At 37.8% G+C, this 13,611-nt stretch overlaps 1 non-coding gene across 1 annotated transcript; it reads left to right on the forward strand.

Moving 5' to 3' along the window:
- The first annotated feature begins 626 nt into the window (after positions 1–626).
- LOC112752513 (small nucleolar RNA R71) lies at positions 627–734 on the forward strand. Its single transcript, XR_003176947.1, has one exon. It is a non-coding gene; the product is annotated as a small nucleolar RNA R71 (small nucleolar RNA).
- The last annotated feature ends 12,877 nt before the right edge of the window (positions 735–13,611 follow it).

Raw genomic sequence — 13,611 nt, forward strand, 5'->3', positions numbered from 1 at the left:
CTTATTTCATTCATGAAACTTACAGTGGCCTTAGATAGATCAGAGACTAGATTTGCTAAATTAGAAGCATTTTGTTCAGAGTTCTCTGCCTGTTGCTGAGTTGATGATGGAAAAGGCTTGCTATTGCTAAACCTGTTTCTTCCACCATTATTAAAGCCTTGTTGGGGCTTTTGATCCTTCCATGAGAAATTTGGATGATTTCTCCATGTTGAGTTATAGGTGTTTCCATAAGGTTCACCTAAGTAATTTACCTCTGCTATTGCAGGGTTCTCAGGATCATAAGCTTCTTCTTCAGAAGATGCCTCTTGAGTACTGTTGGATGCAGCTTGCATTCCATGCAGACTCTGAGAAATCATATTGACTTGCTGAGTCAATATTTTGTTCTGAGCCAATATGGCATTCAGAGTATCAACCTCAAGAACTCCCTTCTTCATAGGCGTCCCATTATTCACAGGATTCCTTTCAGAAGTGTACATGAACTGGTTATTAGCAACCATGTTAATGAGTTCTTGAGCTTCTGCAGGCATTTTCTTTAGGTGAATGGATCCACCTGCAGAAGTGTCCAGTGACATCTTTGATAGCTCAGATAAACCATCATAGAATATATCCAGGATGGTCCATTCTGAAAGCATGTCAGAAGGACACTTTTTGGTCAACTGTTTGTATCTTTCCCAAGCTTCATAGAGGGATTCACCTTCTTTCTGTCTGAAGGTTTGAACATCAGCTCTAAGCTTGCTCAGCTTTTGAGGAGGAAAGTACTTGGCTAAGAAAGCCGTGACCAGCTTATCCCAAGAGTTCAGGCTGTCTTTAGGTTGAGAATCCAACCATAATCTAGCTCTGTCTCTTACAGCAAAAGGGAAAAGCATGAGCCTGTAGACTTCAGGATCTATTCCATTAGTCTTAACAGTATCACATATCTGCAAGAATTCAGTTAAGAACTGAAAAGGATCTTCAGATGGAAGTCCATGAAACTTGCAGTTCTGCTGCATCAGAGAAACTAATTGAGGTTTCAGCTCAAAGTTGTTTGCTCCAATGGCAGGAATGGAGATGCTTCTTCCATGTAAATTGGAATTAGGTGCAGTAAAGTCACCAAGCATCTTCCTTGCATTATTATTATTTTCAGCTGCCATCTCCTCTGCCTGTTCGAAAATTTCTGAAAGGTTATCTCTGGATTGTTGTATTTTAGCTTCTCTTAATTTTCTCTTCAGAGTCCTTTCAGGTTCTGGATCTGCTTCCACAAGAATGTTCTTATCCTTGCTCCTGCTCATATGACAAGGAAGAATGGCCAGAAAAATGATAATAATAATAGAGATTCTCTTTACCACAGTAAAGAGGATCCTTATTGTTAGTAGAAGAAAAGAAGAAGAAATTCGAATACAGATAGAGGAGGGGGTTCGAATTTGGTGATGATGTGAGGAAGAGATGTTAGTTAATGAATGAATAAATAGAATAGGATGAGAGAGAAGGAAGGAATTTTCGAAAATTATTTTTGAAAAGGAGTTAGTGATTTTTGAAAATAGTTTTTTGAAAATTGTTAGTAATTTTTTTTTTTCGAAAAAATTTTAAAATTTAAAAATAAAAATAATATTAATTAGTTAATAAAAAAGAAATTTTTGAAAAAGGGAGAAGATATTTTCAAAAATTGAGAGAGAGAGTTAGTTAGGTGGTTTTGAAAAAGTTAAGAAACAAACAAAAAGTTAGTTAGTTAGTTGAAACAAATTTTGAAAAGATAAGAAGTTAGGAAGTTAGAAAAGATATTTTTAAAAGATATTTTTTTGAACAAGATAAGATAAGAAGATATTTTGAAAAGATATGATAGGATTAGTTTTGAAAAAGATTTGATTTTTAAAATCTCAATTAATGACTTGATTCATAAGAAATCACAAGATATGATTCTAGAACTCAAAGTTTGAATCTTTCTTAACAAGCAAGTAACAAACTTCAAATTTTTGAATCAAAACATTAATTGTTTATGTTAATTTCGAAAATTTAATACAAAAATAAGAAAAAGATTTTTGAAAAATATTTTTGGAATTTTCGAAAATAACTAAGAATTTTGAAAAAGATTTGATTTTTGAAAAAGATTTTGAAAAAGATAAGATTTTCAAATTGAAAATTTGATTTGACTCATAAGAAACAACTTGATTTTAAAAATTTTTGAAAAAGTCAATCCAAATTTTCGAATTTGATGAGAGAAAAAGGGAAAGATATTTTTTTGATTTTTTGAATTTTTATGAAAACATGAAAAATATGCAATGCATGAAATTTTTAGATCAAAACAATGAATGCATGCAAGAATGCTATGAATGTCAAGATGAACACTTTGAATGTCATGGTGAACATCAAGAACATATTTTTGAAAAAATTTTAATGCAAAGAAAACATGCAAGACACCAAACTTAGAATTCTTTAATGCTTAGACACTAAGAATTCAAGAATGCATATGATAAACATGAAAAGACACAAAACAAAAAAATCATCAAGATCAAACAAGAAGACTTACCAAGAACAACTTGAAGATCATGAAGAACACTATGAATGCATGAAATTTTCGAAAAATGCAAGATGCATATGCAAGTGACACCAAACTTATAATGTGACTCAAGACTCAAACAAGAAACAGAAAATATTTTTGATTTTTATGATTTTCTAATTTTTTTTTTGGATTTTTATTTATATTTTTCGAAAATTATAAGGAAAAATAAGGATTCCAAAATTTTTAATATGAATTCCAGGAATCTTGCCATGTTAGCCTAAAGCTTCAGTCCAGGAATTAGACATGGCTCACTAGCCAGCCAAGCTTTCAAAGAAAGCTCCAGTCCAAAACACTAGACATGGCCAATGGCCAGCCAAGCTTCAGCAGGTGATTAGAAACAGTAGCAGGTGGATTAACTCCAACTAACTTGCTCTTGATAACAAATTGCTGCCTCAGTCCAAATGAATTTAGACATGGCTTTACAGCCAGCCAGGCTGCAACATATAATTACATGGGCTGGAGTGATTAGTTGAATACCAATCCCAAAGTAGTTTGGGTATGGCTTTACAGCCAGATATGATTCAACATATTTCATGAAACACTAGAATTCATTCTTAAAGATTTTGAAGCCATAGAATAATTTATTTTTGAAAACATTTTTTTTTATTATTTTATTTTATTTTATTATTTTTTTTTTCGAAAACAAAAGAAAAATTTTTGAAAGCTTTTTGAAAAATTTTTAAAAACAAAACAAAAAGAAAATTACCTAATCTGAGCAACAAGATGAACCGTCAGTTGTCCAAACTCGAACAATCCCCGGCAACGGCGCCAAAAACTTGGTGGACGAAATTGTGATCACATCAATGTAGTACTCTTTGTTATTGTATGGAATCATTATTATGGCTCTTTACTATGTGTGGACACAACTCCGTTCAACTAACCAGCAAGTGTACTGGGTCGTCCAAGTAATAAACCTTACGCGAGTAAGGGTCGATCCCACAGAGATTGTTGGCTTGAAGCAAGCTATGGTCACCTTGTAAATCTCAGTCAGGCGGATTTAAACATGATACTTTATTAGATTAAAATAAACAATAAAAGGGATAGAGATACTTATGTAGATTCATTGGCAGGGATTTCAGATAAGCGAATGGAGATGCTTTTCGTTCCTCTGAACCTCTGCTTTCCTGCTATCTTCATCCAATCAGTCTTACTCCTTTCCATGGCTGGCTGTATGCAAGGGCATCACCGTTGTCAGTGGCTACATCCCCTCCTCTCAGTGAATCATATGCTCACGCACCCTGTCACGGCACGGCTATTCATCTGTCGGTTCTCGATCATGCTGGAATAGGATTCACCCTCCTTTTGCGTCTGTCACTAACGCCCAACACTCGCGAGTTTGAAGCTCGTCACAGTCATTCAATCATTGAATCCTACTCAGAATACCACAGACAAGGTTTAGACCTTCCGGATTCTCTTAAATGCCGCCATCATTCTAGCTTACGCCACGAAGATTCCAGTTAGGAGATCTAAGAGATACTCATTCTTGCTTAATTCATGTAGAACAGAAGTGTTTGTCAGGCACGCGTTCATAAGGGAGAAGGATGATGAGCGTCACACATAATCATCACCTTCATCACGTTCTTGGGTGCGAATGGATATCTTAGAAGCGAAATAAGAAGAATTGAATAGAAAACAGTAGTACTTTGCATTAATCTTTGAGGAACAGCAGAGCTCCACACCTTAATCTATGGAGTGTAGAAACTCTACCGTTAAAAATACATAAGTGAAAGGTCCAGGCATGGCCGAGAGGCCAGCCCCTTTGATCTAAGAACTAGGCGTCCAAAGATGTCTAATACAATAGTAAGAAGTCCTATTTATAATAAACTAGTCACTAGGGTTTACATGAGTAAGTAATTGATGCATAAATCCACTTCCGGGGCCCACTTGGTGTGTGCTTGGGCTTAAGTGTTGCACGTGCAGAGGCCATTTGTGGAGTTGAACGCCAGTTTCTGTGCCAGTTTGGGCGTTCAACTCTGGTTTTGGATCCTTTTCTGGCGCTGGACGCCAGATTTGGACAGAAGGCTGGCGTTGAACGCCAATTTACGTCGTCAATTCGTGGCCAAAGTATGGATTATTATATATTGCTGGAAAGCCCTGGATGTCTACTTTCCAACGCAATTGGAAGCGCGCCATTTCGAGTTCTGTATCTCCAGAAAATCCACTTTTAGTGCAGGGAGGTCAGAATCCAACAGCATCAGCAGTCCTTTTTCAACCCCTGAATCTGATTTCTGCTCAAGTCCCTCAATTTCAGCCAGAAAATACCTGAAATCACAGAAAAACACACAAACTCATAGTAAAGTCCAGAAATGTGAATTTAACATAAAAACTAATGAAAACATCCCTAAAAGTAACTAGATCCTACTAAAAACAGTGTCAAAAAGCGTATAAATTATCCGCTCATCATTGTGCAATTCTTCTGTGCATCATTTAAAACACGGCTAGCATAGTAAATGACGTGCAGAAGCTTGTTATGCCTCTGTTCTAACACTGCACCAATGGCATGGTCACTGGCATCACACATTAGTTCGAATGGTAATGTCCAGTCTGGTGCAGAGATAACTGGTGCTGTGACCAGCTTAGCTTTCAGGGTTTCAAACGCTTGTAGACACTCTGTGTCAAATATAAATGGCGTGTCAGCAGCTAGCAGATTGCTCAAAGGTTTTGTAATTTTTGAAAAATCCTTTATAAACCTCCTGTAGAATCTTGCATGTCCCAGAAAGCTTCTGATTGCCTTTACATTGGCAGGTGGTGGTAATTTTTCAATTACTTCCACTTTAGCTTGATCCACCTCTATTCCCAAGAACAATTCCTTCAGTCACCATGAAGTGACATTTTTCCCAGTTTAAAACTAGGTTGGTCTCTTGGCATCTTTTCAGAACAAGTGCTAAATGGTCAAGACAGGAGCTGAATGAGTCTCCAAATACTGAAAAGTCATCCATGAAGATTTCCAGAAATTTTTCTACCATATCAGAGAAGATAGAGAGCATGCACCTCTGAAAGGTTGCAGGTGCATTGCATAGACCAAAGGGCATCCTTCTGTAGGCAAATACTCCAAAAGGACATGTGAATGCTATTTTTTCTTGGTCTGGAGGATCCACTGCAATTTGGTTGTAACCTGAATAGCCATCCAAAAAGTAGTAATATTCATGACCTGCTAGTCTCTCTAGCATCTGGTCTATGAATGGTAAAGGAAAGTGATCCTTTCAGGTGGCTGTATTGAGCTTTCTGTAGTCAATACACATACGCCACCCTGTAACTGTTCTTGTAGGAACCAGTTCATTCTTTTCATTATGAACCACTGTCATGCCTCCCTTCTTGGGGACAACGTGGACAGGGCTCACCCAGGGGCTATCATGAATAGGATAAATAATCCCAGCCTCTAGTAACTTAGTGACCTCTTTCTGCACCACTTCCTTCATGGCTGGATTTAGCTGCCTTTGTGGTTGAACCACTGGCTTAGCATCATCCTCCAATAGGATCTTGTGCATGCATCTTGCTGGGCTAATGCCCTTAAGGTCACTTATGGACCACCCAAGAGCTGTCTTGTGTGTCCTTAGCACTTGAATTAGTGCTTTCTCGTTCTGTGGATTTAAAGCAAAGCTTATGATCACTGGAAAAGTGTCACCCTTTCCCAGAAATGCATATTTTAAGGATGGTGGTAGTGGTTTGAGCTCTGGTTTAGGAGGTTTCTCCTCTTCATGAGAGATTTTCAGAGGTTCTTTTATTTCCTCTGATTCCTCCAGATCAGGCTAAACATCTTTAAAGATGTCCTCTAGCTCTGATTCAAGACTTTCAGTCATATTGACCTCTTCCACCAGGGAGTCAATAATATCAACGCTCATGCAGTCATTTGACGTGTCTGGATGCTGCATAGCTTTGACAACATTTAACTTGAACTCATCCTCATTGACTCTCAGGGTCACTTCCCCTTTTTGGACATCAATGAGAGTTCGTCCAGTTGCTAGGAAAGGTCTTCCTAGAATCAGAGTTGCACTCTTGTGCTCCTCCATTTCCAGCACTACAAAGTCAGTGGGAAAGGCAAATGACCTAACCTTGACAATCATGTCCTCAATTATGCCTGATGGGTATTTAATGGAGCCATTAGCAAGTTGAAGACATATCCGGGTTGGTTTGACCTCTTCAGTCAAGCCAAGCTTTCTGATGGTGGATGCAGGTATTAGATTGATACTTGCTCCAAGGTCACATAGAGCTGTCTTAGTACAAGCACCCCCTATTGTGCATGGTATCATAAAGCTCCCTGGATCTTGAAGCTTCTCTGGTAAGCTTTTCAGAATGACTGCACTACATTCTTCAGTGAAAAACACTTTTTCAGTTTCTTTCCAATCCTTCTTATGACTTATGATCTCTTTCATGAACTTAGCATAAGAGGGTATTTGCTCAAGTGCCTCTGCAAATGGGATCTTTATTTCAAGAGTCCTGAGATAGTCTGCAAAGCGGGCAAATTGTTTATCATGCTCCGCTTGGCGGAGTTTCTGAGGATAAGGCATCTTGGCTTTATATTCTTAAACCTTAGCTGCTGATGGTTTATTCCCTATAGAGGTGGTTGGAGAAGCCTTCTTAGAGGGGTTACTATCAGCACTTGCAGGTGTCTGATCCCTCATTGGCGTTTGAACGCCAGGATTGGGCATCCATTGGGCGTTTAACGCCAGTCTTTCACCCTTTTCTGGCGTTTGAACGCCAGAATTATTCCTCTCTGGGCTCTTGCTGTCCCCAGAGGGATTTTGGGCAGTGGTTTGGTCGTCGTCTGTCAATTGTTCCTTTCTTGGCTTTCTGCTACCTTGAGCTGATTTATTCAATGTCTTCCCGCTCCTTAATTGGATAGCATGGCATTCTTCTGTTATCTGTTTAGATAGCTGTTGTCTTGTCTGATTTAATTGTGCTTCCATAATCTTGTTAGCATTTTTAGTGTCTTGGAGCATCTCTTTGAATTCTGCTAATTGTTTTGTCATAAGGAGTAATTGCTGTTTAAGTTCAACAATCTGTTTTTGAGGATTAGGATCAGTAGTTACTGCCATAGCCTCTTCTTTTATGGAGGACTCACTATTTGAGTACAGATGTTAATTTCTAGCAACTATATCTATGAGTTCTTGAGCCTCTTCAATTGTTTTTCTCATGTGTATAGATCCATCAGCTGAGTGGTCTAGAGACATCTAAGCTTTTTCTGTAAGCCCATAGTAGAAGATGTCTAACTGTACCCACTCTGAAAACATTTCAGAGGGGCATTTTCTCAGCATCCCTCTGTACCTCTCTCAGGCATTATAAAGGGATTCATTATCCTCTTGCCTAAAGCCTTGGATGTCCAGCCTTAGCTGTGTCATCCTTTTTGGAGGGTAAAATTGATTCAGGAATTTGTCTGTTAACTGTCTCCATATTTTTATGCTTGCTGTGGGTTGGTTATTTAACCACCTCTTAGCTTGATCTTTTACAGCAAATGGAAATAGTAGTAATCTGTAGACATCCTGATCTACTTCTTTATCACATACTGTGTCAGCAATTTGTAAGAACTGTTCCAGAAACTCAGTAGGTTCTTCCTGCGGAAGATCGGAATACTGACAATTTTGCTGCACCATGATAATGAACTGAGGATTTAGCTCAAAACTGCTTGCTTTGATGGGGTATACAGATACTACTCCCATATGCAGCTGTAATGGGGTTAGCATATGACCCCAGAGTCCTTCTGGACTGTTCATTTCCACTTATGTCCATAATGGAGAAAAGGGAATTGATATGAATTGTAAATAAATTATATTTTTATTTTTTTATTTATTTAATTAAAAGTGACCGAAATTAAAATAGAATAAAATAAAATAAATAGAAAATAAAATAAAATAAAATTTCGAAAAAAAGAAAATTAAAGCAAATTAAAGACTAAATTAATTAATTAATTAAAAGGATTTTGAAATTAGCAATCAAAAAGATATGATTGAAAATTATTTGTAAAAAGATTTGATTGAGAAGATATGATTGCAATTTAATAAAAAAAGATATGATTGAAAATTATTTTGAAAAAGATATGATTGAGAAGATATGATTAAAAATTATTTTGAAAAAGATTTGATTGAGAAGATATGATTGCAATTTAATAAAAAAGATATGATTGAAAATTATTTTAAAAAAGATATGATTGATAAGATATGATTGCAATTTAAAAAAAAAAAAAGATGTGATTGAAAAGATATGATTGAAGAAATTAAAAAGATTTAATTTTTGAAAAAGATTTGAAAAGATCAATTTTTGAAATTAGAATTTTGACTTGACTAAAAAGAAAAGATATGATTTTGAAAATCTTTGACTACTTTAATGCCAAATTTCGAAAATTATGAGTAAGATAAGGAAAAGATATTTTTTTTATTTTTGAATTTTAATGAGGAAAGAGAAAAACAACAAAATGACACTAAACTTAGAAAATTTAGATCAAAACAGAGAGGACAAAAAAGAAAACTTTGAATGTCAAGATGAACACCAAGAACACTTTGAAGATTAAGATGAACACCAAGAACAAATTTTGAAAAATTTTTAGGTAAATAAAAGCACAAGGGACACCAAACTTAAATTTTTTAGAAAATCAAACCCAAATTTTCGAAAATTAAAGGAAAAACACAAAGAAGACACCAAACTTAGAATTTTTAAAAATCGAGAAAGAACTAAGGACATGCAATTTCGAAAAATTAAAAGAAAATAAAAGCATGCAATTGACACCAAACTTAAAATATGAAACTAAAATCAAATAAAAGACTCTAAACCAACAAAAATAAAATATTCCTAATCTAAGCAACAAGAATAACCGTCAGTTGTCCAAACTCGAACAATCCCCAGCAACGGCGCCAAAAATTTGGTGCACGAAAATTACAATCCCACGGAGAATGTCGGCTTAAAGCAAGCTATGGTCACCTTGTAAATCTCAGTCAGGCTAATTCAGATGGTAATGGAGAATTGATAATTAAAAGATAAATAAAATATAAAATAAAGATAGAGATACTTATGTAATTCTTTGGTTGGAATTTCAGATAAGCGTATGAAGATGCTTTGTTCCTCCTGAACCTCTGCTTTCCTATTGCCTTCTTCCAATCATTCATACTCCTTTTCAGGGAAAGCTTTATGTTGAGCATCACCGTTGTCAATGGCTACTTCCCGTCCTCTCAGTGAAAACATTTCAAAAGCGCTGTCACCGCACGGCTAATCATCTGTCGGTTCTCGATCATGCTGGAATAGGATCCATTGATCCTTTTGCGTCTGTCACACGCCCAACAATCGCGAGTTTGAAGCTCGTCACAGTCATCCCTTCCCAGATCCTACTCAGAATACCAAAGACAAGGTTTAGACGTTCCAGATCTCTAGAATGGCTACCAATAATTCTAGCCTATACCACGAAGGTTCCAATCTCAGGAATGGCTACCAATAGACTTGAGTTGAATAGAAAAACAGTAGTACTTTGTATTAATTCATGAAGAACAGCAGAGCTCCACACCTTAATCTATGGTGTGTAGAAACTCCATCGTTGAGAATACATAAGAACAAGGTCTAGGCATGGCCGTGAGGCCAGCCCCCAAACGTGAAAAGGTCTATCAAAGTCTGAGTAAAGATCTCTTAAAATACAATAGCAAAAGGTCCTATTTATAGAAAACTAGTAGCCTAGGGTTTACAGAAATAAGTAATTAATGCAGAAATCTTCTTCCAAGCCCACTTGGTGTGTGCTTGGGCTGAGCACTGAAGCTTCCATGTGTAGAGACTTTTCTTGGAGATAAACGCTAGCTTTTGTGCCAGTTTGGGCGTTCAACTCCAGCTTTTGTGCCAGTTTTGGAGTTAAACGCCAGAATTCTTGAGCTGACTTAGAACACCTGTTTGGGCCATTAAATCTCAGGCAAAGTATGGAATATTATTTATTGCTGAAAAGCCCAGGATGTCTATTTTCCAACGCAATTGAGAGCGCGCCGATTGGGCTTCTGTAGCTCCAGAAAATACACTTTGAGTGCAGGGAGGTCAGAATCCAACTGCATCTGCAGTCCTTTTTCAGCCTCTGAATCAGATTTTTGTTCAGGTCCCTCAATTTCAGCCAGAAAATACCTAAAATTATAGAAAAACACACAAACTCATAGTAAAGTCCAGAAGAGTGATTTTTATTTAAAAACTAATAAAAATATAATAAAAACTAATTAAAATATACTAAAAACATACTAAAAACAATGCCTAAAAGCGTATAAATTATCCGCTCATCACAACACCAAACTTAAATTGTTGCTTGTCCCCAAGCAACTGAAAATCAAATAGGATCAAAAGAAGAGAATATACAATGAATTCCAAAAACATCTATGAAGATCAGTATTAATTAGATGAGCGGGGCTTTTGGCTTTTTGCTTCTTAACAGCTTTGGCATCTCACTTTATCCCTTGAAGTTCAGAATGATTGGCATCTATAGGAACTCAGAATCCAGATAGTGTTATTGATTCTCCTAGTTAAGTATGTCGATTCTTGAACACAGCTACTTTATGAGTCTTGGCCGTGGCCCTAAGCACTTTGTTTTCCAGTATTACCACCGGATACATAGATGCCACAGATACATAACTGGGTGAACCTTTTCAGATTGTGACTCAGCTTTGCTAGAGTCCCCAATTAGAGGTGTCCAAAGCTCTTAAGCACACTCTTTTTGCTTTGGACCACGACTTTAACCGCTCAGTCTCAAGTTTTCACTTGACACCTTCACGCCACAAGCACATGGTTTAGGGACAGCTTGGTTTAGCCGCTTAGGCCAGTATTTTATTCCTGTGGCCCTCCTATCCACTGATGCTCAAAGCCTTGGATCCTTTTTATCACCCTTGCCTTTTGGTTTAAAGGGGTATTGGCTTTTTCTGCTTGCTTTTCTTTTTCTTTCTTCTTTTTTTTCGCATATATCCTTTTTCTGCAAGCTTTTCACTGCTTTTTCTCGCTTCAAGAATCAATTTTATGATTTTTCAGATTATCAAATAACATTTCTCCTTTTCCCATCATTCTTTCAAGGGCCAAAAATTTTAACATTCATAAACAATCAAATTCAAAAATATGCACTGTTCAAGCATTCATTCAGAAAAACAATAGTATTGCCACCTCATCAAAATAATTAAACTATTTTAAAATTTAAAATTCATGCACTTCTTTTACTTTTTCAATTAAAAACATTTTTCATTTAAGAAAGGTGATGGATTCATTTTCATAGCTTTAAGGCATAGACACTTAGACACTAATGATCATGTAATAAAGACACAAACATAAATAACATAAGCCTAAAAATTCGAAAAACAGGAAAATAAAGAACAAAGAAATTAAAGAACGGGTCCACCTTAGTGATGGCGGCTTGTTCTTCCTCTTGAAGATCTTATGGAGTGCTTGAGCTCCTCAATGTCTCTTCCTTGCCTTTGTTGCTCCTCTCTCATGGTTTTTTGGTCTTCTCTAATTTCATGGAGGAGGATGGAATGCTCTTGGTGCTCCACCCTTAGTTGTCCCATGTTGGAACTTAATTCTCCCAGGGAGGTGTTGATTTGCTCCCAATAGTTTTGTGGAGGAAAATACATCCCTTGAGGTATCTCAGGGATTTCATGATGAGGAGTTTCCTCATGCTCTTGGTGAGGTTCTCTCACTTACTCCATCCTTTTCTTAGTGATGGGCTTGTCCTCATCAATAAGGATGTCTTCCTCTATGTCAATTCCAGCTGAATTGCAGAGGTGACAAACGAGATGAGGGAAGGCTAACCTTGCCACAGTGGAGGACTTGTCCGCCACCTTGTAGAGTTCTTGGGATATAACCTCATGAACTTCTACTTCCTCTCTAATCATGATGCTATGAATCATGATAGCCCGGTCTATAGTAACTTTAGATCAGTTGCTAGTAGGAATGATTGAGCGTTGGATGAACTCCAACCATCCTCTAGCCACGGGCTTGAGGTCATGCCTTCTTAGTTGAACCGGCTTCCCTCTTGAATCTCTCTTCCATTGAGCGCCCTCTTCACATATGTCCATGAGGACTTGGTCCAACCTTTGATCAAAGTTGACTCTTCTAGTGTATGGGTGTGCATCTCCTCGCATCATGGGCAAGTTGAATGCCAACCTTACATTTTTCGGACTAAAGTCTAAGTATTTCCCTCAGACCATTGTAAGCTAATTCTTGGGGTCCGGGTTCACACTTTGATCATGGTTCTTGGTGATCCATGTATTGGCATAGAACTCTTGAACCATTAAGATTCCAACTTGTTGAATGGGGTTGGTGAGAACTTCCCAACCTCTTCTTCGGATCTCATGTCGGATCTCCGAATATTCGCTATTTTTGAGCTTGAAAGGGATCTCAGGGATCACCTTCTTCTTGGCCACAACTTCATAGAAGTGGTCTTGATGCACCCTTGAGAGGAATCTCTCCATCTCCCATGACTCGGAGGTGGAAGCTTTTGCCTTCCCTTTCCTCTTTCTAGAGGTTTCTCCGGCCTTTGGTGCCAGAAATGGTTATGGAAAAACAAAAAGCTTTAGCTTTTACCATACCAAACTTAGAAGGTTGCTCGTCCTCGAGCAAAAGAAGAAAGAAGAGAGTAGAAGAAGAAGAAATAGAGGAGATGGAAGGGGCTTTGTGTTTCGGCCAAGGGGGATGGGTAGTGTATATGTTGTGTGAAAATGAAGGAGTGAAGATGGGTTTATATAGGAGTGGAGAGGGGGGTGTGGTTCGGCCATTATGGGTGGGTTTGGGTGAGAAAGTGGTTTGAATTTGAATGGTGACGTAGGTAGAGTGATATGAAGGATGGATGTGAGTGGTGAAGAGAATGGTGAGACTTGATAGGTGAGGGGTTTTTAGGGAAGAGGTATTGAGGTGATTGGTGAATGGGTGAAGAAGAGAGAGAGAGGTGGGGTTGGTGGGGATCTTGTGGGGTCCACAGATCCTAAGGTGTCAAGGATTTCTCATCCCTGCACCATGTGGCGTGTAAAACGCCCCTTGCTGCCAATCCTGGCGTTTAACACCAGCTTCTTGCCCATTCCTGGCGTTAAACGCCAGTCTGGTGCCCATTTCTGGCATTAAACGCCCAGAATGGTGCCAGACTG

The sequence above is a fragment of the Arachis hypogaea genome, chromosome 15 (genome assembly GCF_003086295.3).
Source record: "Arachis hypogaea cultivar Tifrunner chromosome 15, arahy.Tifrunner.gnm2.J5K5, whole genome shotgun sequence".
NCBI classification, from domain to species: Eukaryota; Viridiplantae; Streptophyta; class Magnoliopsida; order Fabales; family Fabaceae; genus Arachis; species Arachis hypogaea.